The following is a 27,430-nucleotide window of genomic DNA, read 5'->3' as shown; positions in this document are numbered from 1 at the left end:
ATGTTGAGTTTATGGTTTTTGGGTTGTATGTGTAAGATTTCCATGTTTGTATTTATGTTATTGTATGTGTGGTTAGCATTAGTTATGTGTTTGACATATGTAGATGTATTGTGTCCTCTGGTTATTGCTTTAATGTGTTCTTTGTATCGAGTTTGGAATGATCTGCCTGTCTGTCCAATGTAGAAACTGTCGCAACTATTGCATGTGAGTATGTATATGCCTGTGTGGTTGTATTTATTTGTTTGTGTTGTTTGTGTGTTGAGATGTCTTTGTAGTGTGTTTTCTGTTCTATATGCTATGTTGTATTTCTGTTTTCTGAGTGAGGATGCGATCTTGTGTGTGTTTTTCTTTTCGTATGTTACTGTGATGTATTTCTTGTGTTCTTGTGTTTGTGTTGTGTTTTGTGTGTTTTTTGTGTTTGTTGAGTTTTTGTTTTGTCTTCCTTATGATGCTGTCTATTATATTTGGGTTGTAACCATTTTCTTGTACTGTGTATTTGATCGTGTTCACTTCTTCATTGTAGTGTTGTTGGCTCATGGGTATGTTGAGTAATCTGTGTACCATTGTCCTGAATGCATCATGTTTGTGTTGTGTGGGGTGTTTTGACGAACATCTTAGGAGTCTTGAATAGCACTTTATTTGTTTGTAGTATCTCTTCTCTTGGACCCACAGCAAAATTTGGTGAACTCATTAGCGCAGGAGAGAATGAGAGCACCCCTCTCCTCATAGGATCCCGTAAATTGGGGGAAACTTCCATCTTCGAGACTTTCAAAAGCCTGTACTATCTCTTCTTGGAGTTTATTGATTTGATCCTCCGAAAATTTACTAGAAGGGAAGTTATCGGGGATCATTGCAATTTTAAAGCTTGTTAGGAATTCCCTGTAGGTTTCCTTAGCTGATTTCAAAGACATATTTGGTCCGATAAATATAAATATTACAAAATGAATATATCTACAGAATATTTGTTTATTTCCGTAAAATTACTTATCTTTTATTATAAACTATCAAGACATTAAATTATGACTTAAAAATGGAATATATTGTTGAACTTAGAAGAGACGAACGTTTTCGCCATGAAATGACATAATCAAGTCTCGTAATAGTGGGTAACACACAATGAACACTTTCCAAATCTGGTTATTTAACATACTACCCTCAATATTTTCACAAAACCAACCAACACAAGTCATTCTATCCAATACAATTCTAATCATCCATACACACATAAAGTCAGTAATTTTTGCTTCCTAATTGACTGCTTGCTTAATACATCATTAAATAATTGGGATTACAAAACAGAATACAGTTATAGCTTATGATTAGCACAAAATAATGGCTTTAATAAAATAACTATAGTTAATACGATCCACAAACAAAAAATAAGCTTGAAACAAAAACCAATACATAAACCACATTAACCCAAATCGAATATAAAAACGGGAAAGTAAATTGGAAACCTATGACATTTTTCGGCAATATCTCATACAATTACATAATTTCCTTGAAAAAGAAAAAAATAACATAGCCTTTAGGACAAATAAACTCAATAATATCATTCCTAACATCCTACAAAGTCGAAATAATCTATCCAATAGTGGAATTGTGTATGTGTGTGGAGGTGGTGGTTGGTTTTCTGTATATTTTGAAGGTGTGTTTGTTGTCAGCTTTTGTTGTGGTGATGTCTAGGAAATTTATGGAATTATTATTTTCAAGTTCCAGTGTGTACTGGAGTTTTGGGTGTATTTTGTTTATGTATTGGTGTAGTTTGTGTATTTGTCGTTTGTTTCCTTTGTATAGTATGAGTATGTCGTCTACGTATCTGTGCCAGTATATTATGTTGTCTGCATATTTGTTATGTTCATTGTTGAGTATGTATGTTTGTTCTATGTTGTGTAAAAATATCTCTGCAAGTATGCTAGATATGGGTGATCCCATTGGCAATCCTTCTGTTTGGGTGTAGTATTTGTCGTTGTGTGTGAAATAGTTTTGTTTTGTTATGATGTCTGTGATTTGGATGATTTCTTTGATGTGTTCTTGTGGTGTGTTGTTGTCTATGAGCATTTGTTTTAGTATCTGTAATGTGTCTTGTATCAGTATGTTAGTGTATAAGTTAGTGATTGATATTTGGCAGCTTGAACAAATGCCTAATGATTGGAATGTAGCCATTATATGTCCTATACACAAAAAAGGCAGTAAATTGGAATGTAATAACTATAGAGGAATCTCACTTTTAAATGTCACCTATCAAATTTTTACCAATATTTTATCTAAATATATTGAACCATACGCTGAATCAGCTCTTGGCGATTACCAATGTGGCTTTCGTAAAGGAAGATCCACGACTGATCAGGTTTTTTCCTTACGTATGATTTTACAGAAATTTTATGAATTTAACTTACTGTTACACCAGTTGTATATTGATTTTAAACAAGCATTTGATACAATAAATAGGAATTATATATTTGATGCAATGGCAGAATTTGGAATCCCTAGAAAGTTAATTGCCTTAACCAAGATGACCTTAATGAATACACAAAATAAAGTTAAAATACAGAATAAATTATCAGAAAAGTTCATAACTCATAATGGAATTAGACAGGGTGACTCCTTATCAACACTCTTATTTAATATTGGTCTAGAGCGAGTTATTAGAAAGATTGCCATTAATCCAGGGGGAACCATATTTAATAGAATGTTTCAATACTTTGCTTTTGCTGATGATGTAGCTGTATTTGCACGGAATGTGTCATCCTTAGATGATGTCCTCAAACAGATACATAATGAGACAAATGCTTCAAATTTAAATATTAACAGAACAAAGACAAAGTATATGAATAACATAACCACGAGAGACAATACTGTAAAAAATGTTGTCTTAAATGAGGTTACTTTTGAGAAAGTGTCAAGGTTCCGATATCTCGGCTTGATAGTCACCGAGGATAACAACATATTAACTGAGATCAAGGATAAAATAGCCATTGGCAATCAAAGCCTCAGAGCATTAGATAAAATTATAAGAACCAGATATATCTCCAAAAAAATGAAGGTGAGGATTTATAAAACAATTATTAAACCTACAGTGACTTTTGGAAGCGAAACCTGGACTCTACCTGAACGAGCAATAACCATCTTAAATACGTGGGAAAGGAAAATTTTAAGAAAAATTTATGGCCCTATTTATGATAAGGGAGAGTGGAGAATTAGGACCAATTCTGAACTACAAAAACTATATAAAGATTCAAGTATTGTCACTGATATAAAAATTAGACGGCTGGAGTGGCTGGGCCACATTATCAGAATGGACAATAATAATATTCCTAAAAGATTATTAGATGCCACGCTAAGTGGTAAAAGAAGAGCAGGAAGACCTAAACTACGATGGTTGGATGATGTTCAGGATGATCTAGTTAAAGCAGGAATTAAGAGATGGAGACGGAGAGCCCTAGAGAGGGAAGATTGGGCGGCAATTCTTAAGGAGGTCAAGGCTAAACTAAAAGGGCTGTATGACCACAGATGATGATGATGATGATAAGTTAGTGATATCGAAAGATGCTAGTGTTGCACTTGTGGAATGTGTTGTTGTTTTGTTTTGTTTTGTTGACTAGGTCTATAGTGTTTTTTATTGTTGTCTGTTTTCTGAATTTTATGTTGTTTCTGATGATTTTGTCCATGTGTGTGGCTAGTTTGTGTGCTGGTGCCTGTTTGTATGTAGTTGATTAGAGGTCTGATTGGTATGTTTTCTTTATGTATCTTGGGTAGTACATTGAGTTTAGGTGCTGCTGGTTTGTTGGGTTTGAGTTGTTGTTTCATATTGTGCAGTATTGCATGTTTGCTTTTGTTGATTGTGCTTTTTATTGTGTTGTGGTATTGTGTGGTGGGATCTTTTTGAAATTCTGTGATGTTGTTTTGTTTAAAGTGTGTTTCTATTTTGTTGTGTAGATCTTGTTTGTGTAGTATTACTGTGCAATTGCCTTTGTCTGCTTTGGTGAAAATGAGGTTATGTTGTTGTTTTGCTTTCAGTGTTTTTATTGTTATCTGTTCTCTTTTGTTTGTGTTAGGTTCGTGTATTTTGTTTATGTGTCCGCAACGAAACCATTCTATTGGAAAAAGGATTAAAACATAACATACCACACAACAACACAGGACCAAAACAAAAAACACAATCATCAACACGGAAACAGCAATACAAAACACAAAAACAGAACACCAAGAATACATCAGACAAGACATCATAAGACACATCATCATTTACTGGCACAGATACATAGACGACATACTCATACTATACAAAGGAAACAAACGACAAATACACAAACTACACCAATACATAAACAAAATACACCCAAAACTCCAGTACACACTGGAACTTGAAAATAATAATTCCATAAATTTCCTAGGCATCACCATAACAAAAGCTGACAACAAACACACCTTCAAAATATACAGAAAACCAACCACCACCTCCACACACATACACAACACATCTAATCATCTCACACAACACAAACATGCTGCATTCAGGACAATGGTACACAGATTACTCAACATACCCATGAGCCAACAACACTACAATGAAGAAGTGAACACGATCAAATACATAGTACAAGAAAATGGTTACAACCCAAATATAATAGACAGCATCATAAGGAAGACAAAACAAAAACTCAACAAACACAAAAAACACACAAAACATAACACAAACACAAGAACACAAGAAATACATCACAGTAACATATGAAAACAAAAACACACACAAGATCGCATCCTCACTCAGAAAACAGAAATACAACATAGCATATAGAACAGAAAACACACTACAAAAACGTCTCAACACACAAACAACACAAACAAATAAATACAACCACACGGGCATATACATACTCACATGCAATAGTTGCGACAGTTTCTACATTGGACAGACAGGCAGATCATTCCAAACTCGATACAAAGAACACAATAAAGCAATAACCAGAGGACACAATACATCAACATATGTCGAACACATAACTAATGCTAACCACACATACAATAACATAAATACAGATATGTAAATCCTATACATACAACCCAAAAACCATAAACTCAACACACTAGAACAATATGAAATATACAGACACACTATAACACACCCCAATCAAATTCTCAACACACAGATCAATTTCAGTACACACACACTATTTGACACAACTCTTCATCACAGGAACGCACCCACACAATAGGCAGCGAAGTTGAGATGGTGCTGAGACACAGAAGGCTCTGAGGATGGTGTCAATTAACACCGAAACATCTGTAAGCCGCACATGCTTACATAATTAACACGAGTAAGATTAACATTTAATCAATTATTTATAAATATTTCAATAATAATACACATCTAATTAATGAACAATTTCCCAATGTAAATAATCCCTTATACAAAATCGTAAGAAAATAAATTTCCGATGATCTAGTATATTTGCTAGGTCCCTAATTTTCCTTATGGCTATCACTCTTTGTAAAACTCAGTCATGTCGCTGTGAGGTTGTGGCCAGGTAGATACTTCCCACAATTTTAAGTAAGTATTAATTTTACCATATCTTTCATACACTGTGTATGTATGTTTCAGCTATTCAAACCTGCATTTTTCAAAATCTTCTCTTTTTATGGTGCAGGACTTTGCCTCTAATATACCGTACAACATGCATTAACACGAACGAGTTATGTAATAGAGCATGTTCAACCAGATTGCACTTCATGCTTGCACACTATAGAAGATTTTCAAGATTATTACGTTATAGACTGTGTACTCTACTTCTAAGTAATAATGTTATATACTCTTCTAAGTAATTATGTTATACAGGATGTTCGCAACTTAATGCCCGACAATGCAGGAGCGTATTCCTTGATTCATTCTACAGCGATATAACCTAGCATACCCCTATACTAAATTGAAGCATTAAGAAGTTAATGGCTTTGCGAATATCTGGCTCTTCTTGCGGCGCCAAGCACTATGAACATTAGACTATGTGAGGCAGCGATCGCAGAACGTCCACTAGGGACAGTAGTGCGCATGTAAACAGCTCGCAGTGCAGTTTGTCATGCGGGGCTATCAGTGCCCGGTGATCGTGAAAATGCCGTTCGTGTATTCTCTTAAAAAATACGCTGATATTGTGTTCATTTATGGATTGTGCGACGGTAATGTTGCGAGAATATCGGATACTGTTTCCAGATTGTAGACAGCCAGATCCAGGAGTATTTACACGTACATATTGCCATTTAGCTGAACGTGGAAATGTCCCAAGCCTACATGTACAACACGAAGAAGTGCGGCCAGACCGAATTGAAGACCTAAGGCCTGCAGTTATTGACATCATAAATGAAACTCCACAGATAAGTATACGACGAATTGCTGCACGCCTTGTAGTTAGTAATTCCACAGTTTGGCACATACTACGAGATATCATGATAATTTTTGCAGAACCTAGAACCCGGAGATCCTCCTCGTCATCTGAACTTCTGTAACTGGCCGATATCCCATCCACAACTAATCAGCATCAATGGTGCTGCAGACCACATCAGACATAATCCCGCCACTATTGCGAACGCCATGCATTCACTATTACGTAGAACTGTCTGGTGTAGGGATGCTCAAGGAACGCATTTCGAGCCCCACCTGCAATAACAGTGCACAGAGTCACGTGTTAGTTTGGTACAGTATAATGCTTTTTGTATTTATTTACTTTTTTTTTTGTCTCTTGTAATGCAACAAATTGATGGAACCTTATGAAGACCTGACTGTGTCGGTTAAGTTTGTAATGTTTTCACGTCCAAGTAAGTAGATCTGTGTAGGGTTTGTACGTGTAATAAAAGAACAGATTACTTCTCAATGTCGTCTCCTTTTATTTCCTTAATGACAAATTTACTACTTACAAAAATGTTGTCCAAAGTTCCGACTTACAAGTTCTTGTAACTCGGAAATTATTAGACTTTTGATTAGGACATGTTAGGTAATATCGCTGTAGAATGAATCAAGGAGTACGCTCCTGCATTGTCGGGCATTAAGTTGCGAACACCCTGTATACTCTGTTACTACCCCAACATAGTTTTACTAGTCATCTTTTTACATTTTATAATGTAGACTCGGTTATTTCCTTCAAATTCTACTGATGTTACCAGTGGCGTGCTGTCAATGGACTAGTAGGATTAGCCTAGTCCTCTAAGTATCATGTCCATACCTGTGGAGTAACGGTCAGCGCGTCTGGCCGCGAAACCAGGTGGCCCGGGTTCGATTCCCGGTCGGGGCAAGTTACCTGGTTGAGGTTTTTCCGGGGTTTTCCCTCAACCCAATACGAGCAAATGCTGGGTAACTTTCGGTGTTGGACCCCGAACTCATTTCACCGGCATTATCACCTTCATTCTCATTCAGACGCTAAATGACCTCAGATGTTGATAAAGCGTCGTAAAATAACCAACTAAAAAAAAAAAAAATCTAAGTATCATCAGCTTATAAAATTTATTACATCTCATGTTTGAATTTTAAAAAGTTTCAAGACATGACAATTGACAACTTCAATCTGTTTCCTCCCCTCAGCACTCGTCTGTAGAATTGGACTCTTCCAGCCCACATGAACCAGTCAGCTCGCACTGGCATCTCCGGCATTGGCACTGGACTAGCAGATTTAAAGCTCTTTCCTTCCCTACATGAACAATAAATACGGTTGGGCGTTCCCTGATAAACAATTCCCATATCTTCATTCTTGTTAGAAAGAATATATTAGTAAGTTTATTGTTTTGTGCATTATCAGTTAAGTATTGAAAGTGTGCCTGTGAAGTGTAACATGGATGAAAACAATATTGTGTGTTTTACGCTGTTTAGTAAACATGGAAAGGGACTTGTTTCGAAATACAAGTCCATTGCAGCTCATACCAACTGCATCATCTGAATCGTCGCCAACCCACCATCCGACAGCGATACCAGTCACGACTGCCAACAGTCACAGTGTTGTGTACTTCTGTTCGGTACTTTGTTGGGAAGTTTAAGTTTTCAGGAAAAGCAAAATATTACAGTAAAAGGTAGGCCTACTCCAGTTATTTCCATGAGTACAAAAATGAAAAACTATGTGCGTCATTTTAAAATGGAATAATACGAATCTCCAAAATAGCTAGCTGCATGTAAATCGAAAAATAAATTATTTTGCTGGCCTTGTGTTCTTTTTGAAATCAATAGAGGAGTATGGAATAGTATAGGTTTCTCTGATATCCGTAATTTTCACAAAGCAAACATTCGCCATGCGAAGACGCAATCACATTTATCTGCAATAACGAAATTCAACGAGGATATCTCTTACGAATTATCTACTGCAGCCTCTCAGGTTTTAGCAGATATTGAACCATTATATTTGGTTGGTGAACTTAAAGCAAACATCAGCAATATAAAACAAGGCCGAAAAATCCCTCAGTTTTTGACACATCTCCGTGTACAAGAACCAGCAAATCCTCTCCAGGCAGGGCATCCATCTTTATACATACCCTGTCTCAAAGAAACTTGTGATGCAGATTCCCACGACTGTTTGATCTATACAGATGGATCGCGTTTGGATAAACTGTCGAATCAAAATGCCAAAGTAGGCTGTGCCTTTGTTGCCTACATTAACGACAGCGAACACACCTCATCTATCTTCAAACTCTCCTCAGAATGCTCAGTGTTTCAAGCGGAACTATTAGCTTTGCGAGAAGCAATCAAATGGTGCAGTCAGTCTGGTTACAGCGCTTGCGTTCACAGTGACTCTCACTCAGCAGTAATATCAATTAATGATAAATATAACACTAACATTATAGCCTCAGAGATAAGAACTTTAGTAATGCAAAGTGCCGTCCATATTTGTATAACTTGGGTCAGAGGGCACACTTGGATAGTTGGAAATGAGAGAGCCGATAAATTGGCAAAGATGGCAGCCAACTCTGATATGCCACTGTCGTACAATTTATGTCCGATATCCTATATCAAAAAGGTAGTCAGAGAACATTATATGCAAGAATGGAACGAAAGATGGGTCAATAGTGATAAGGGAATTCTTACAAAAGAGCTATATTTTCCAACGGTCTATGATCGGAATAAATGTAAGGTAATTACGCCAAATTTCGTGCTGACACAGTTTTTGACTGGGCATGGGAAATTCGAGGAATACTTAAATAGATTCCATATTAAAGACGATGCAACTTGCATTTGTGGGGAGGAATCTCAAGATGTCAAACATGTATTATATGACTGTCCAGTCTTTTGCCGTGAAAGATACGAGTTTGAGTTGTTACTGAACACTTTAAATTATACATTTACCAAACCGTTAACCAATATACTTACCAACTCTAAATCATATAATTATTTCATGTCCTTCTTGAATAGAATATTCGTGAAACTGTAAAATGTTAAATTTTTCTGGGGGAAAAATTGTATTAGTTCTAATCAACTATTATGAAATGGTAAGTCTTCAATTTCGCATACTATTGTATTATTGGTTTTTATTATTTATTGTTTATTTATTGTTTTTAATTATGTACTTAATTTCCAATTTTGAGCCATTTCTTGTAATACCTCCTCATTGCCAATTGTTGTTAGTAAATAATGCATTTAATTCGTAAATTTCAAGTCATCTCTTAATATAGCTATTTATTGCTTTTAAAATGTGTTTAATAACTATTTTATCTTTATTTATATATATTTCTTCCTATAACCATTACAGGTTGCCATTGACAAAGAGTACCGTGATACAATACGTATAGAGAAATGCCTTGAGGCTTTATGAAACATATTTTGTTGTTACAGTGAAAAATAACAAATTGAAATAGATTGAACACAAAATAATATACGAAATAACGTCAAGAAGATGTGAATTACAGTCATGGTCCCTTTGAATGATGCCTGAAAATAGCTATTAATCCTTTGCGTGTTTGTTTTTAAAATAATGTGTTTAATCTGTAACTACAGTCAGTGTATTGTTATTAGTATCTCTTTGTTGTTACCTATTGCTTTAAAAAGAATGTGTTTAATTTGTAATCTTAAGTCATTTTTTCTACTATTCCTTTACTGTGCTGTTTACATTTGTTTTTAAATCTTTTGTATTGCCCCTACCATTATATATTTCCCTTCAAGAATTTCGGTATTCGTTAGTTGTAAGTCTTTACTTGTGTTATTTTAATTATTGTAATTGTTCCTGAATCATGTATGTAACTTGTAACAGTGAATCATTGCTTGTAATATCTCTTTATTACTCTTAACTGTTTCATTGTTCATGAATCAAGTATTAATTTGAAAGTGAAAGTGAAGCTTTGTTTTATTAATCTACTATTGATTATCTTTTTAAGATCGTGATTTACTCTGAAACGGTTAGACATTCTCGTATATCTTTTATATTGATTATTCCTCAAACATCTCATTAATCTTTAACAGGAGCCATTCTTTCACTAATGTGCATGCTTCTACATAATTCATGTAAATTGTAACTGTGACCACTATTTTATGTTATCACTTTACTATTGTTTATTGGTTATAAAATATGTATTTTGATGCCAACTATAACCCTAATATACCTCAGGGTGAAATAGGGTTTATTAAATTGGATAATTAAAAAAAATAACGAAATGTAAAACTTTCGGTAAAACAAGGATAGACTTTCAACTAAGTAAACAATGCAGGGCGAATGTTTTGAAACACAATGGCAAAGTTGACTCTAATAGAGAAATAATGAAGCGATTAATCGATGTAACTTGCTTACTGACGAAACAAGAGCTACCTTTCAGAGGTCATAATGAACACAGTTAATCGGGGAAACTATATTGAGTTCTTGCGTGTGCTATCCAAATATATCAAATTAGACATACACTTACAAAGCACTAAAGTTTTCAAAGTACCTATGTCAAGCCAAATTCAAAATGATGGTATTGAAAGTATTAGTGACGTAACTCTAGACATAATAAAGGAAGAAGTAAAAAATGTACCTTTTGTTGCTTTAATGCCGGACGAAATGACGGATATTGCAAAATTATCTCAACTTTCCACTGTCATTCATTATGTATAAGAGGGTGAAATTCAGGAGAGGTTTTTAGGTTTTACAGATGTCAGCAATAATCACTCTGCAGTTGTGTTAAGTGAATATGTATTTAAAATCCTTTCAGACTTAGTGTGAGGACAAGCTCGTAGCTCAAGGATATGACGGGGCTGCAACATTTTCTGGCCATTTAAATGGGTTGCAAGCACTAGTGAAAAAAATAATGTCCCAATGTGTTTTTCATCCACTGTTATGCTCATCGGTTAAACTTATTCTATCGCAGTCAGTGCAATTTATAAAGGAATGTAAAATATTTTTCATGACGTTGACTGGTTTTTGTTCATTTTTTCTCATTCAACAAAGTGTGTAAATGCATTGAATGCATCAGAAGTCAAGAAGAGGTTTCCAACAGGTCACTTATGCATTGGAATTTCAACTCTAGGATTGTGAACGCGGTGCATGAAAATGAGACAGAACTGATCTCATTTTTTAAGCATATTGTTGATGATCCAGACTGTTGGGATAGCGACACTTTTATTTCTGCCAGAAGATATTTAGTATCGTTGAAAGATTTCACCTTTTTTTTTTTTTTTCTGTTGGAAATTTTCAGTCATAGTTTTGCTCTCACTGATACATTATTCAATATTCTCCAGACAGAGACTTTTGATGTAAATTATTGCATAAGAAAAGTGAAAGAGACCATTTCTTTCTTTCAAGAATCTCGAAACAATTTTGATATGTAGAAAGTAATACGAATGAGAATGAATGTAGAAAGCACCATCGGGAAGGTGAATTGGATCATCCCAGATGAGATATTTGCGTCATTACAACGATATAATTGACACAATAGTTAGCTAAATAGAAAACAGATTTCATGATTTAGAAAAACTAAAATTTTATCGAGCTAATTGATTCGAAAAAGTTTGAATCTTTCAAAACCAGATTTCCTGAAATTTTGTTTACATCAGGCTACAAAAATTTGTTTCATTTTGAAAATTGGCAGAGTGAGTTAGTGGCTGTTTATAGGTTGTCAGACTTTACAGGCAGGACAGTGACTGAGATAGCAAAGTTTTTGAAAGACATCGAGCTAGGAGAAGAAGCATTTCCAGAAGTTTATAAATTATGCTGTCTAATAGCTACAATTCCAGTGAGCACCTCCACAGTGGAACATACTTTTTCCTGTTTAAAACACATAAAGAGCTACATACGGAACACTCAGTGCCAAGACAGGCTTTCACGAATTTCACTGTTATCGATCGAAAAGGCTCTATTGAACAAAATTCAAAGCCATAGACATTTTTACGATGACGTCAGAAAAATTTGCCCGAAATGGAGAGAGGAGGATTTCGTTGATGTACACGTGAAGGTATTAACTGATAAGTCTTATTTTTGTTGTAATACATACTAGCTAAATATTTTTTTATATTTCTCCTGTTTATTGTTAAATGGTGTCATGACAGTTCCATTACTGCTGGTCCCCCCTGAAAAATATCACTGCTCGTTATTGGATGTTACATATGTAACCTACATTTGTAATAACCACACACACATTTTATCCATATTTTACTATTGTTCTGTTAATCTTTGTTTACAAATTATATTTAAGGGTAGTATGTTAAATGACCACATTTGGAAAGTGTTCATTGTGTGTTACCCACTATTACGAGACCTGATGATGCCATTTCATGGTGAAAATGTTCGTCTCTTGTAAGTTCAACAATATATTCCATTTTCATGTCCTAATTTAATGGCTTGATGGTTTATAATAAAAATAAATAATTTGACGGAAATAAATATAGATATATTCATTTGGTAATTCCTTAGCTGAGGTAGAAGCTTTTCCTTCTTCTGTACCTTTGCTTTGTTTAACTCTTTTTTTGTAACACCTGAAGTGGAAGGAGTAGATTCATCAGATCGGCTGCCTTTAGCATCTGTCTCAACCCTTCCCTCCTGGTGTACTTTATGTTGAGGCTTGGATTTGTCTTTTCTCCATTTATCAGGATCCCAGGCAATGCCTTCCTTTTTAAGTTTCACTTTTAGGGCTTTCTTCCTATGCTCCCCAGAAGGTCTTTTTTATTGGACCTTAAGTTTATCCATTTTCTCCAAGGTTTCAACCCTGGAGTAGACTTTTTAGGTTCTTTTTCCTCATTCAAGGTGATCAAGTCACCCTCAGAGGAGATATCACCCAAATCCATATCAGAAACTTACTCCATAAGAGCTGCTTTGTCAGAGGAGGTGGCTGTTATTGTGATTGCTGAGGGCTCACTAATGTGGTCCTCAGAAACAGGTTTTTCTTTAGTCCCAGAAGTAGTTAGGGATGTATAAAGTCCTCCCGAGTAGAGCCCCGCTTGCCCGGGTAAGGCTGATACTCTGGAAGTCGCCTGGTATCCAGAGGCCCCATTTAAGAGACATTTGTCCTGTGCCATTCACCCCCTCAGCACGAATCACACCACACCTTGGGGTTGGGCTTTAGAAATATTAGGGATAGGAATGTAGGATAAGGGAAAAATGGAGTTGCTCATTTCTATAAAATTGTTTCCAAAATTTCTTATTCATTTTTTTCAAAACCTTGCCAAACCTACGTTCAACATCGTTGTCAATGCCGCCTAGCACCTCCTATTGGGTTGTATTGAAATAAAAACGATAAGACTGTAGTTTATATTAGGTACAGTATTATACAGTATCTTTATTCTTTACTCTCTTTGGAAGTTGATTTATAATTAATAGGATTTAAACATTGTATCATGCATTTTTTCTGTATAAGTTAGGCTGTAATATGACATTATTTTTCCAGACTTTATCAATAATCGCAAGAAAATTCCATAGTTTAGCAAAAATGTACTGGTAACAAAAATTAAAAGTTTAGGCCCTGTATAATTAGATGAAATATATAAAACGAATTGGCTAAAATCAGTTGTATTACAAATTGAATTAATTCAAAATATGTGTAGTCACGTTAAGGTACGCAGTATCATCACCTGTTCAGGATTCTGATGAGAGAATCTGGCAACCCTGCATGTCAGTAACATGTCATACATATGATTGATTAATCAACTCTTGTATCGACATTATACCATGACTTTTGACTCTGGTGGATGCTTCTTGCGACCTTGGCTGACAGTCCCCTCATCCACAAGGAGCAAGAAACAAACCAATTTTTATGAATTAAGCCTACTTTATATCATCTCTTAAATGAAAGAAATAAATATAAAATTCAATATTTCCCATCTAAACATGAAAGTAATTTAAAAATAAAGTGTCATTATTAATAATTTAAACCTAAAGAATGTCCTTTATCAACTATCCTGTTCAGCATCTACTTGGAGAATTTAGTGAAGAACTGTTTTTGAAGCATGGAAGAGGTCTTAGTAGGAGGAAGAAGAATAAAGAGCATAAATATTTTCTGATGATATGGTGGCGTTAGCAAAAGAGGAGTTGATATTAAGAGATATGCTACTGGAGCGAAATGACAGCTGTGAGCACTATGGAACGAAGATAAGCACAAACAAGATGAACAAGACAGTGGAACAAGTTGAGAGCTTCAAATACTTGGGGTGTACTATAAGTAGTAACTTGAGCTGCTGCCAGGAAGTCAAATGGAAGATAGCAATGGTAAAGGAAGGTTTTAACAGGAAAAGGAGTATTTTGTATGTATGTATGTATGTGTTTATTCACACTGCAAATGGGTATATACCTGGTGGCAGTGGCAACTAATTACACTCAATAATACCAATTAATAATAACACAATTAATAAAAAATACAATTAATGAATTATGAGAATATAGGAGGCCATGCCTGATGTTGGATCTCAATATGTGTTGTTCTGACATATTTATTGATTTGTTATAGTATTATTGCATTGTTAGATACTTATAATATTGTTTTAATGTGAATTGGTGATTGATACATCTTTAGACATGTTAGTAAGGCAAGATTATATGTGTGACTTGCATAATCTTCATCTGAATAATTTTGTTCTGATCTGAAGAAGAGTTTGTTTACTTCACTGCATAGTTACTAACAAAACTACAAGGGATTTCTTTTCTTGGATGATGACTTACTTACTTACTGGCTTTTAAGGAACCCGGAGGTTTATTGCCGCCCTCACATAAGCCCGCCATTGGTCCCTATCCTGAGCAAGATTAATCCAGTCTCTATCATCATATCTCACCTACCTCAAATCCATTTTAATATTATCTTCCCATCTACGTCTCGGCCTCCCTAAAGGTCTTTTTCCCTCCGGCCTCCCAGCTAACACTCTATATGCATTTCTGGATTCGCCCATACGTGCTACATGCCCTGCCCATCTCAAACGTCTGGATTTAATGTTCCTAATTATGTCAGGTGAAGAATACAATGCGTGCAGTACTGTGTTGTGTAACTTTCTCCATTCTCCTGTAACTTCATCCCTCTTAGCCCCAAATATTTTCCTAAGCACCTTATTCTCAAACACCCTTAACCTGTGTTCCTCTCTCAAAGTGAGAGTCCAAGTTTCACAACCATAAAGAACAACCGGTAATATAACTGTTTTATAAATTCTAACTTTCAGATTTTTTGACAGCAGACTGGATGATAAAAGTTTCTCAACCGAATAATAACAGGCATTTTCCATATTTATTCTGTGTTTAATTTCTTCCCGAGTATCATTTATATTTGTTACTGTTGCTCCCAGATATTTGAATTTCTCCACCTCTTCAAAAGATAAATTTCCAATTTTTATATTTCCATTTCGTACAATATTCTCGTCACGAGACATAATCATATACTTTGTCTTTTCGGGATTTACTTCCAAACCTATCTCTTTACTTGCTTCCAGTAAAATTTCCATGTTTTCCCTAATCGTTTGTGGATTTTCTCCTAATATATTCACCTCATCCACATAGACAAACAGCTGATGTAACCCGTTCAATTCCAAACCCTCTCTGTTATCTTGGACTTAACTAATGGCATACTCTAGAGCAAAGTTAAAAAGTAAAGGTGATAGTGCATCTCCTTGCTTCAGCCCACAGTGAATTGGAAATGCATCTGACAGCAACTGATCTATACGAACTCTGCTGTACTTTTCACTGAGACACATTTTAATTAATCAAACTAGTTTCTTGGGAATACCAATTTCAATAAGAATATCATACAAAACTTCTCTCTTAACCGAGTCATATGCCTTTTTTAAATCTATGAATAACTGATGCACTGTACGCTTATACTCCCATTTTTTCTCCATTATCTGTCGAATACAAAATATCTGATCAATAGTTGATCTATTACGCCTAAAAGCACACTGATGATCCCCGATAATTTCATCTACATATGGAGTTAACCTTCTCAAAAGAATATTGGACAAAATTTTGTACGACGTCAACAAAACTGATATTCCTCAAAAGTTACTACAGTTAGTCTTGTCCCCCTTCTTAAAGATAGGTACGATTATGGACTCCTTCCACTGATCTGGTACAATTTCCTTTTCCTTTTGGATGATGACTGATTCAGTTAATTCTCAGGTACTCCAAACGAATCTAAACAGCAGTGTACATTATGTGGGAAATATTACAAATCTGTTAAAATTCACATAAGGCACATCCTTCTGAACACAATCTATAACTACCAAATATTCAGATTCCAGTATTACTAATTTATCTGCTATTGATATTCTAAATCCAGATGCGTGTTCTTCGAACAAGACTCAAAATCAATCTACCACAATTAGTAATAATAATATTACACCTACGAACTCATCCTTATCTACTTTGCAAAAATGGGAAGATAAATTACAGCACATTATAACTAATAATATATCTCAAGATCTTGATCAAGTTACTTCTGAAGCTTTCCAATTCATTGTTGAATCAATTTCTTCCCTTCCTGGACCTCAACACCCAGCTGTCAAATATTTTAATCTTCGTCATAAAGGGAAACTTAACAAATGCTACACCTATACTGAAACTTCCAACACACAAAAGCAAAATAAAAGGCAAAAAGATAAAAACAGAGAAAGATGAATATCAAAAGATGCAATTTCTTTTCTACAACCAACGACGGAAAGCTGTGAGAAATGTATTGAATGATAAACATGAGATATGTGAAATCAACACAAATACAACCTATGATCATTTCTCTTCTTTGCTGTCTGTGCCTAACAACCATATGCGCCACGAATATCCTTGCCCCACAGAAACCGCGCAAGTGTTATCTGAAGAACTAGAGAACACTGTAATAACCAAACAAGAAGTAATTGATTCTATCAGAGGAATAGCTGTTGATACTGCTCCCGGTCCCAAAAGAGTACTTGTTCGTACACTTAAAGATGATACTTGTTACGATATTATTGCACGCATTGCGACTTTCATGCTGTCCCAAACTATAGTCCCAAAATGTCTCCAACGTGCAAGAACAGTACTGATTTTTAAAGGTGGTGATAAGTCAGATCCAAACAATTGGAGACCAATAACGATCTGCTCAGTTTTAAGAAGAGTCCTGGAACGAATATTGGATAGACAATTGCGATCTTTTGTTAATTTCTCAGAACATCAGAGAGGATTCACAAATTCTCCTGGCTGTCTTATAAATACTTCTATACTGGAATCCATTCTCTCCTCAGCAAAACGTAAAAAAAAAAGACCTTGTCTTAGTATTTCTTGATATAAGCAAGGTCTTCGATAGCATTGGCCATAGTCATCTGGAGCAAACATTGTCTTCCCTAAACATACCTCCCAAATTATCTAACCTCATCATTGGCTTGCAAAATGGAAATTCCACATAAATCGAGACCAACCATCAGAAGACGAAGCCTGTCATTATCAAAAAAGGAGTTTTACAAGGTTGCCCCTCTCTCCTTCATTGTATAATTTATCTACAGATCATATATTGACAGATTTGTCATGTAATGAAAATTTAGAAGAGTTTGGATATTCTTTAATGCCTGGTCTCCCAAATATAAATATAATGGCATTCGCTGATGATATTGTCATTTTGGGTAAAGATGTAGAATGTGCTAAAAATCTCACCTGCCATTCTATTTCCAAGTTTGAAGAAATTGGATTACAAATTAACCTAACCAAATCCAAAGTCTTGTCCATTAAAAATGGATCTCTTGAATATAGTGCTTTAACCTTAACTTCGGGTCACTCAATACCATCAATAACTCCAGATGAAACCATTAAATATCTTGGTGTCAATTACAGTTCTACAACGGTCTTCGATCCTAGAGCAACAAAGGACAAACTGAAACAAAAGCTGGAAGATCTCTTTTACAGCCATACCAGAAGTTTCTCATCATATCCACCTTTATATGTCCTTCACTTATTTACACCTTTCAAACAACTCCAATGAAGAGAATTCCTTCAAAGTTTCTCTCTGATGCTGACATTCTGATTAGAACTACAGTAAAAGAAACTTTAAATCTTCCATCCGACACTCCAGACAATATGCTTTACTCACCTAAGAAATACAAAGGACTTGGTCTTTATAAAGCAAGCTGGGAAGCTTTTCTACAGTTTATTAATGCCTGCAAATTGCTTGCAAAGACAAACAACATATATGTTTCAAATACACGTGATTTGACCAATGAAATACAAGCAAGTCTGGATAAACTTGGATTGGCAAATATTGACTCCTCTGATCAGATAAACGTATCATCTTTACGAAAACTCCTACGAGACAAAGAGTTTTATTCCTGGTGTACGTTGCCTCAGAAAGGAAAGGGAGTCATTCTATATAAAGAATACACGCCTGGTAATAAATGGCTATCTAAACCGAATGGATTGACCAGCAGCGAATGGAAGGATGCTATTAAGATGACTGCCAATGTATGTCCAGTACGTGCTCTACCAGGTAGGTCTCAGAATGGAACCCACTGCCGACATTGTCGGAGTGGGAAAGAAACACTTGCTCACATTCTGGGAGCCTGTCCTCATGGAGAACTACTGAGGAATAGTCGTCACCACAAGATTCGATCCCTCCTAGCATCGGCCCTACGAGGAAAAAACTACCAAGTAGAGGAGGAGGTCCATGGTTTGTCCACAAATGGATCTACAAGGCGCATTGACATCATCGCTATCCCGACAAGAACAACAAGCATATTCATAATTGATCCAACTGTAAGAATGGAAATGTACGAAAATCAACCTGCTGGGGTACATCAGGAAAAATGCGACATATATGACCCCACCATACCATATTATAAGGAAAAATGTCATCTAACATCGATCGAAGTTATTGGATTACTGATTGGGGCTAGAGGAACCATCACAAAAAGATTCGCGCATTTTTGTAAGCAGTTTGGTCTAGGACAAACTCTTGTCACTGAAGTATCTATGTCTGCAGTGAAGGGATCTATAAAAATCCTAAGAAACCATCTCTACAGTTATATAGATTGATCTCTTTGCTATGGCGATCTGCTCACTTAAGTTGGGTCTTGCAAATAGACGACTGTGATCACCCAATAGCTAATAGATACTAGGAAATTTTATGTTTCTTCTGGAATTAATGATGTTTTCTTTAGTCTTTTCCAATTATTTCTAATTGTGCTGTTTCTTATTCTTTTTCTTCTCCATTGTTTTTTTTTTTTTTTCATTATAACAATTTTATGGTAAGCTTTGTCTTCTAGGCAGCCTTCACCTGGAGGAAGCTGAATAAAATTAATTCGAAATAAAAATAGCACAATATAATTTCTACAATAACCGAAAGAAGGTAGTATGACAAATAATGAACAATGAAAAACAACGGTTTTGTTCCCTTTCTAAAGATATAGTTGAAAATCATTTTACTGACATATTTAGCCATTCCAATAATATGACTTCGATTAACCCTCTCCCTTCTTGTGATACATCCGAATATTCTGATTCTATAATGATTACTGAAAAAGAAATGAATATAGCACTCACCAAAATGAAGATTGATACAGCTCCAGGACCTGATTGAATTAATGTCAGAGTTCTTAAACACCTCAAGTCTGCGAAATTTCTGTCACTGCTAGGATCAGCCATGCTTCACTTTGGAGTTGTACCTGCTCCCCTTCGGAAGGCAAGAACTATCCTGATCTACAAAGGAGGTGACCATAGTGATTTGAAAAACTGGCAGCCTATTACGATCTTCTCAGTAGTGCGACGCCTTATTGAGAAAGTGCTAGATTTTAAGTTAAAACATATTTCCACTTCCATTCACCAAAGGGGTTTTGTTTCTACACTAGGGACCCACATTAACACCTCATTAATTAATGGTTGTCTAAAGCACGCGAAAAATGATAAGTCTGATTGTTTTGTCGCTTTTCTTGATGTAAGCAAAGCGTTCGATTGCATAGGACATGAGCATGTTATAAGATCACTAGCTATAAATTCTATGCTCTGTAACTTACGAAATTTAATAATTGAATTATTAATAAGGAACCAGATTCAAATTGAAATTGCTAATGGGAAAACTAAGCCCATTGAGGTAAAAAAAGGTGTTCCTCAGGGCAATCCACTTTCTCCTTCTCTATTCAATTTAGCAATCGACGGTATCATTAAGGACCTTACTGATGATGAAGTATCGCATGCCCATGGTTTTTCATTAGATCCTACTCTAGACAATCTCTCTGCCGTTGCTTTTGCTGATGACATTGCTTTGATTTCAAGTAGTGAAAATGGAATTACATCTCTGATTAGTTTAGCAGAAAGTAACCTTTCTACTCTTGGTTTGGCTATTAACCCTAGCAAGTGCAATTTAATAGCGATTAAAAGTGGTGTCCTATCTCAGTTTAATGTCATGTCCGCTAATGGTTCACTCATTCAATCCATTTCTAATCCTAATGACCGCATTAAATACCTTGGTATTAATTTTAATGATGAAATCGTTTTGATGAATGTGCAGTTTTTACCACATTCAGTAAAAATATTTCTAAACTCTGTCTCTCCCCTTTATTAAAACCTGATCAGAAGGCCACGATTATGAATCAATATCTCTGGCCCACTCTTACTTATCCCTTACAGTGTGCGCCACTCTACCAAATCAAAACCAAATTTCTTAATGATTTAGATAAAGTTACCAGAGGAGCATGCAAAGAGCTTATTGGTCTTGCTCATGACTGCCCTGACGGAATGCTCTACTCCCCTAAAAAATATCGTGGTCTTTCGTTAATGAAAGCATCTTGGGAAGCTTATGTACAACATATAAATATCTGTAATACTCTTCTTCGTGTTGATGACTGCCATCTCCATAATGTTAGGGACCTTGTAAGCGAAAAAGTTTCTGCTCTGTCAAAATTGAATATCACAACTATTAATGCTATCAACTGGTCAGGTCGTAAAATTCGTAAACACTTAAGAAATGACGCATTCCAAACTTGGACAAACCATACCTTGCGTGGTAAAGGGGTTATTGTTTATAGTGATCTCCCCAAGGCTAACTCATGGGTAAGCAATCGAAAGGGCTTATCTTTCTCAGAATGGACCAATGCTTTAAAAATGTCAAGCAATATTTCGGCGGTTCGCGCAATACCGGGCAGAACTCTAAGCACAACCTGCTGCCGTCATCCAGACTGTAGCGAGCTTGAAACACTTGGACACGTGCTTGGGCAATGCCCTAAAGGCGAGCTGCTGATCAATGCTAGACATCATTGTGTACGACATGCTTTGGCGACATCGTTAAAAACTTTAAATTGGGAGATTCATGAGGAAGTACATTGTGTATCATCAGAGGGTTCTTTCAGACGGGCAGACATTATTGCTATTAACGGACGCTTAAAACAGGCTCTTCTTCTTGACCCTACTATCCGTTTCGAAAGAAACCTAAATCAAGCCACCGAAGTTGATATTGAGAAGAAGTCCATATATGAACCTTATCTGCTTTATCTTTCTCAAAAGTACAATGTCCCTCTTAAACAATAATCTGTCATTGGTTTGCTGTTTGGCAGTAGAGGTTCTATTTCCAAATTCACATGGAATTATCTTAAGGAACTTCACATTCCTTTTGATTATGTAATGTCTGTCCTTATAAATATTATCAATTCAAATACTACATTATCATCTCTGTTTCAATTAATCCACTTATATTTGCCTTAAACAATTAACTTTCTTTTTTCTTTAATGTATATATAATAATAATAATAATAATAATAATAATAATAATAATAATAGGGAGCATCCTAAATTAAATGAAGCACGATCACTTAAAATAACATTTAAAGTAAATCTAATTTGTATCTTAACCCTAAGTTCGAATTGAAACCCACGAGTATGGTATGTTCATACATGCACGGGTACCTTTCAGTACTACACTCATTTTGCTGACAACTCACTCACTGTACTGGAACTACGACACGTTTCACTTGATTCTATCCTGATTTCACTAACACTTAAAAACATTTCACTGATCAAATACTTTGCACTGCCACTATAAACTATGAAATTTCACTGACAGAAACACACTTCATTTACACAACACACTTCACTGACACAACACACTTCTTCACTGATACAACACTTCAAATAACAAAATATCAATTACACCCTTTAAATAGTGTGTATAATATACTACCATCTATTAGTAAAGCCCTTAAGCCTATTTTTAAATACATTTTTGGTTATTGGTAAAGCCTTTAGTAAGTCTGCAGGTAAAGCATTTCAGTCCCTGATAGTATGATTGAGGAAAGAAAACTTTCCAGTGTCTGTTCTCTGTCTTCTTTCCCTCAATGTATATGAGTGATCGTTCTTTGAATAGTAATTTGGCAGCTGCAACCTATTTTTTATTTCTCTCCAGGCAGGCTCATCTCTATATGTTTTGAACATTTTGTATAATCGAATTCGCGTTCTCCTCTCTGTGAGTGTGTCCCATTTTAATGGTGAATTATTACGACAACACTTCTCCAGTCATTTCTCTCATCTTTGGAAAACATTTTCCAAAGCTTGATGAGCTATCAACTGTCCAAGTCTATAGTTTGATTCAGTTCCTTAAGAACATCAAACTCTATTGGACTGATAGGATATTATGACGGGGATCACAATAGATCTTTCAGGTTGCAGTGCTAAGGCTAAAAGAAAGCTTGGTGCCATTTCCAAATAGTCCAGCACAAGTCCCTGACTTGGTTTTGGAACTATCAATGTATCAGACTGGACCCTTATTGTTCTCAGGTTTAACCTGACTTTCCCCATTCACTGCACTGTGGGTAAGTGACAGTAAATTTATAGTCAAACGAAACCCTTGGTTCCAAGATGTCGGTTCTTTTATTGAAAATCCAATAAACATTGCTGTCTCAAGGGAGTCTGAGGTGATCCAAGTGTTCAATATTGAACACCCTTGTCTGGCGACAGATTCTGTGGAATGCCATGAGGGCCTCAGCCTCAACCCAGATGTGTAATGAGCCCTATCAGCATTTCCACTGCCGCAGTGGGAGTTGTTCTAAATGCTCCTGTTATTGCTATGCAGAACACCCTTTGTAATTTGTTAAGTTCAGTCCTGCAGTTCCTTAATTTAACTCTTGGCCACCACATAAATGCGACATAAAAGAGTAAAGGTCTTACCATAGTGATGTATATCCAATACATAATCCTAGGTTTTAAACCCCAAGTCTTACCAAGCATTCTTTTACAGCTCCAAAAAATCCTTTATGACTTAGCAGTGCAGTAATCTGAGTGTTTTTTCAAAGTTAATCTCTTGTCCAGGATGAGTACTAGATACTTAACTTGTGAAGAGTAAGGTATCTTCTCACCAAAAAGAGTACGTTTCTCAAGTTCTCTCTAGTGAAAGGTACCACTACTGTTTTATTGGGATTAACAAAAAGTTTGTTTCTGTTGCACTAGGCTTCAGTCTTTTTCAGTGCAACTTGAAGCACTTCGAAGACTGTATTAGGAAATTTCCCTTTAACAATTACAGCAATATCATCAGCAAAATCCAATGGTAAAATACTCAGCCCCATTGAGTTCCCATAACAAGGCATTCACAACCAGGTTCCAAAGCAGGAGCGAAAGAAAACCACCTTGAGGACAGCCCTTGGCCGTAGTCATCTTTAGCATTTCTCCAAATAAGCTCATGGTAATTTGCCTGTTTTTTAGCATAAAGTATATCCATCTACAGATAAGTGTAGGGACATTATGGTCTTGAAGGGTTTTTGGCACCACTTCGCATGAAGTTTTATCAAATGCTCCTTCTATATTTAGAAATGCTCCAATGGCAATTTCCTTAAAAGCCAGCGCCTTCTCAGTAGATGAGACAACATGATGAAGTGCTGATTCTGTGGATTTACCTCGAACATAAACGGAGCAGATTTGGTTGCCCCAGATCAGTCAATTGATCACTGTCTACCACTTTTGAGTCCGGAAAGTGAACTCTTGCTAGAGGAACCAGCGTTTCCATACCGGACTGTGTGTAACTATCATTTTGTAGTTTGATTGTGTGTACTATCTTGTGAGCACCTTTAACCATTAGTTTCACGAGTCTTGCACTGCTAGGAATGTTTTCCATTCCCTTGCAGTGCTCCTTCCAAGCCTGCCTTTTGGCTTTGCAAATGGCCTTGTAACTGGTAAGTTCCCTCCGATAGGTGATCCAATCACCAGTTCTTTGAGCAAGTTTGAAGAGCTTCCTTGTTTTACGTCTAAGTCCGCTTAGCTCTTTAGACCACCAAGGAACTTGCCTTGGCAAGCCAGCAACCTTAGCTTGACAGTTATGATAGGATACGAGAACGGACAGTTGCAACTGGTCAGCTGCCAACTCCACATCTATTATATATAATGAATGTTCCCAGAGATACCCATTACCAGTGCTGAAAAGGTCTTTTCTGTATCCATCCCAATCAGTTTTCCTCGGGTTCCTAGTGATAACTGGACTAGTGATCTGAGATTTAATTCTAAAATAGATCTATGTATGATCAGATGCAGAAGTATCCGATGATACTAGATCCTCAGCTAATTTAGTCCCTTGCCTTATGTCGATAACTTCCCTCCTCTGTATATTAGCAAAAGTTGGTTTGTTACCTTTGTTAAAAATATTTAAGTCAGTACTTACCAGATATTCTGCCAGCTGTTCGCCTCTTGGATTGATGTCAGCACATGGTGAGCATTGGCATCAGTTCCTAGGATGATTTCTTTACCTGTCTCGTTGCAACGGGCGATTAATTTCCTCAGTCTCTCTGATGGCGGGTTGGGTTCATCATAAGGGTGGTACGCAGATGAGAACAATAAAGTTCTCTTTCTGCCCCCTTCCATTATGGATGTTTCAATAGTTTTCACATCCCTAGAACAAAACTTCACTTGGAGCAAAACATTAGGCCTAATCCAATTTCTGACATAAATGCAGGTTCTTGGCTCTTCAGTATTGGAACTATAGAGTGTGCCCCCAGTACAGTTAACTGCCCTGATAAAGCCCTTGTATATCCAAGGTTCTTGAATGAGAGCAATATCTATTTTTTTCTCAACTAGCTTCCTGCTCAATAAGGCAGAAGCTGCTTTACAATGTTGTAAATTAATTTGAATTATTTTCATAATTAACAAATCAAAGTGCTTACCTTAGACAGCCTCTTGAGTTGAAGTCTCCCCAGAGATTTCAACATCCATGAACTCCCGAGAGACCTCTTTCTCAGCTGCTGCCTCTTGTTCCTGAGCTGCCTTTTTAATGGGATCGAATAGGATCTTAAAGAGACCCCTGTCCACCCCAGCAAATGCAGTCAGTCCATTGTCCTTGTTTTTGGCAGCTGATTCCTGGTCAATCATCATGATTAGACACTGCCCAGTAGAATCGGTCTGCCTGTGAACTACTTTCCAGTGCTCTGTACAAAGCCCCGGTTAAGCAGCTGTATGCATTTAAAGAGCACCTGGTCCTAAATGCCACCTTAAATGGTTTAGGAATGTCTTTACCTTCCACCACCTTAATGATAAAATTGTCCCTGAATTGAACTCCATTTAGATGTTCCTGGAGTCAGTTGCAAGAGTCCTGATTCTCACAGTAGTAGATCAGGGCCACTCTTGAATCGAAAACGTCGTCAGAAATGGTAGATACCAAGATTGCGCCTCATCTATCCCCCTCAGGATTGCCACCTGAATGTGCTTTATGTCTTCGACTACAAGTTTGTCATCAGGATAGGATATCCCAATGATGGCAATTTTATGTGAGAAGCTAAGGCTTCCTTATAGGAGACTCCAGTTTCAATGCTCCTTTGTCTCTTAAGGGAACCAGGTAGTGATTAGGGTTCAAAAATCCGATTTTTTATTTGTGTTTTAAAAAAAGTACAAAACTTGCTCTTCAAAACAATATAAATATTGTAGGGGGGGGGGGCTAGTTCTGCAGATAAGCCCTTTAAATAGCCTCTTGAAATTTGACGGTGCATGTAATTCATACATCCTTTTTTTTTAAATGCAGTTTTCCATAAGTGGACATTTTTCAAACTTAAGTGCATTTTTCTCTGAAACTACCTAATCAATTTACATAACATTTTTATAATGTTTTTTGCAGCCTGTGTTCTACTTAGTAGACCTTCGAGTTTAAGAATACCACACACATAACACGAGGAAAAAAATATATGCATTGAAAAAAAATTGCAAAAAAAAGGTTAAACAAAGTTCAATATTTTTCTATTTCACTAGGGGTGAAATATTGAATCAAATTTTGCTTTAGAATTTACAGTATACATTACTAGATAATTAAACAAATTACAAGGTACATGAGTGAAAATTGTAGCAAGTAGTGTGCACCTGAAGAATGAGGTACACTTAGCAAAGTGGGAAAACAGGTTATCAGTTAGGGCCTTTCTTTTGCACTTGGATACGAAACTAATTAGTTGTCTCTTATATCACTGAATTCAGAATAATTGATTGTATAGGCATGAAAATTGTTATTTTAATCTGAGCACTAAAAGCCTAGAAATATTGAACTAAACTTTTGTACTGAAATTTTATAATCGCACAAGCATCACTACCCAGTTCCCTTAAGAGGTTTAACCTTTGCCAAAGGTGGTATGTCTGTACTGATCCTAGTTCTTTTAGAAGTCCCTGGCCCAGCTTGGCTCCCACTACCGCTAGGTTGAGGAGAGGGAACCGGTTGTGTAGCGCTTCCAGCTCCTTTCTCCTTGGCCCTAGCCCTTTGCAATTTCCTTCTAGCTGCCCCTGATAACTTTTTAGTGCTCAGGTGCAGTCGATTTATAGAAGAGGCAGTGATGCCCATTTCCTTGTTAGGTGATAGGTTTTCCTCAACTAGGGAGTCCCTGTCATCCCTCTTTGTTATAAAATCTTGTTTAAGTAGTTCTTCCATTAGGAGTCTCACTAGTACCGGAGAAATAAAGGTCACCCAACACAGAGCCCCGATTGTATTGGGAAGGCTAAATACTGCAGGGTTTCGACGCCCTGTAGAGAACATTAGCGACACTGTTATTTTACTACTCCAGTGCCATACAGTCCTCGGCATGATGCATTTACACTTTGGCTTGAGTAGACCAGAGCCCATATAT

The 27,430-nt window shown here is 36.3% G+C and overlaps 1 protein-coding gene across 4 annotated transcripts in view; it reads left to right on the top strand.

Annotated features, from left to right (window-relative positions):
- Sirt6 (sirtuin 6) overlaps positions 1–27,430 on the top strand; it is a 101,366-nt gene that overhangs the window by 27,187 nt on the left and 46,749 nt on the right. The window lies entirely within an intron of this gene.

This window comes from Periplaneta americana, chromosome 4 (assembly GCF_040183065.1).
Source record: "Periplaneta americana isolate PAMFEO1 chromosome 4, P.americana_PAMFEO1_priV1, whole genome shotgun sequence".
NCBI lineage: Eukaryota > Metazoa > Arthropoda > Insecta > Blattodea > Blattidae > Periplaneta > Periplaneta americana.
Note: the sequence above shows the minus strand (reverse complement) of the source record. Positions and strands in the feature narration are given on the sequence as shown.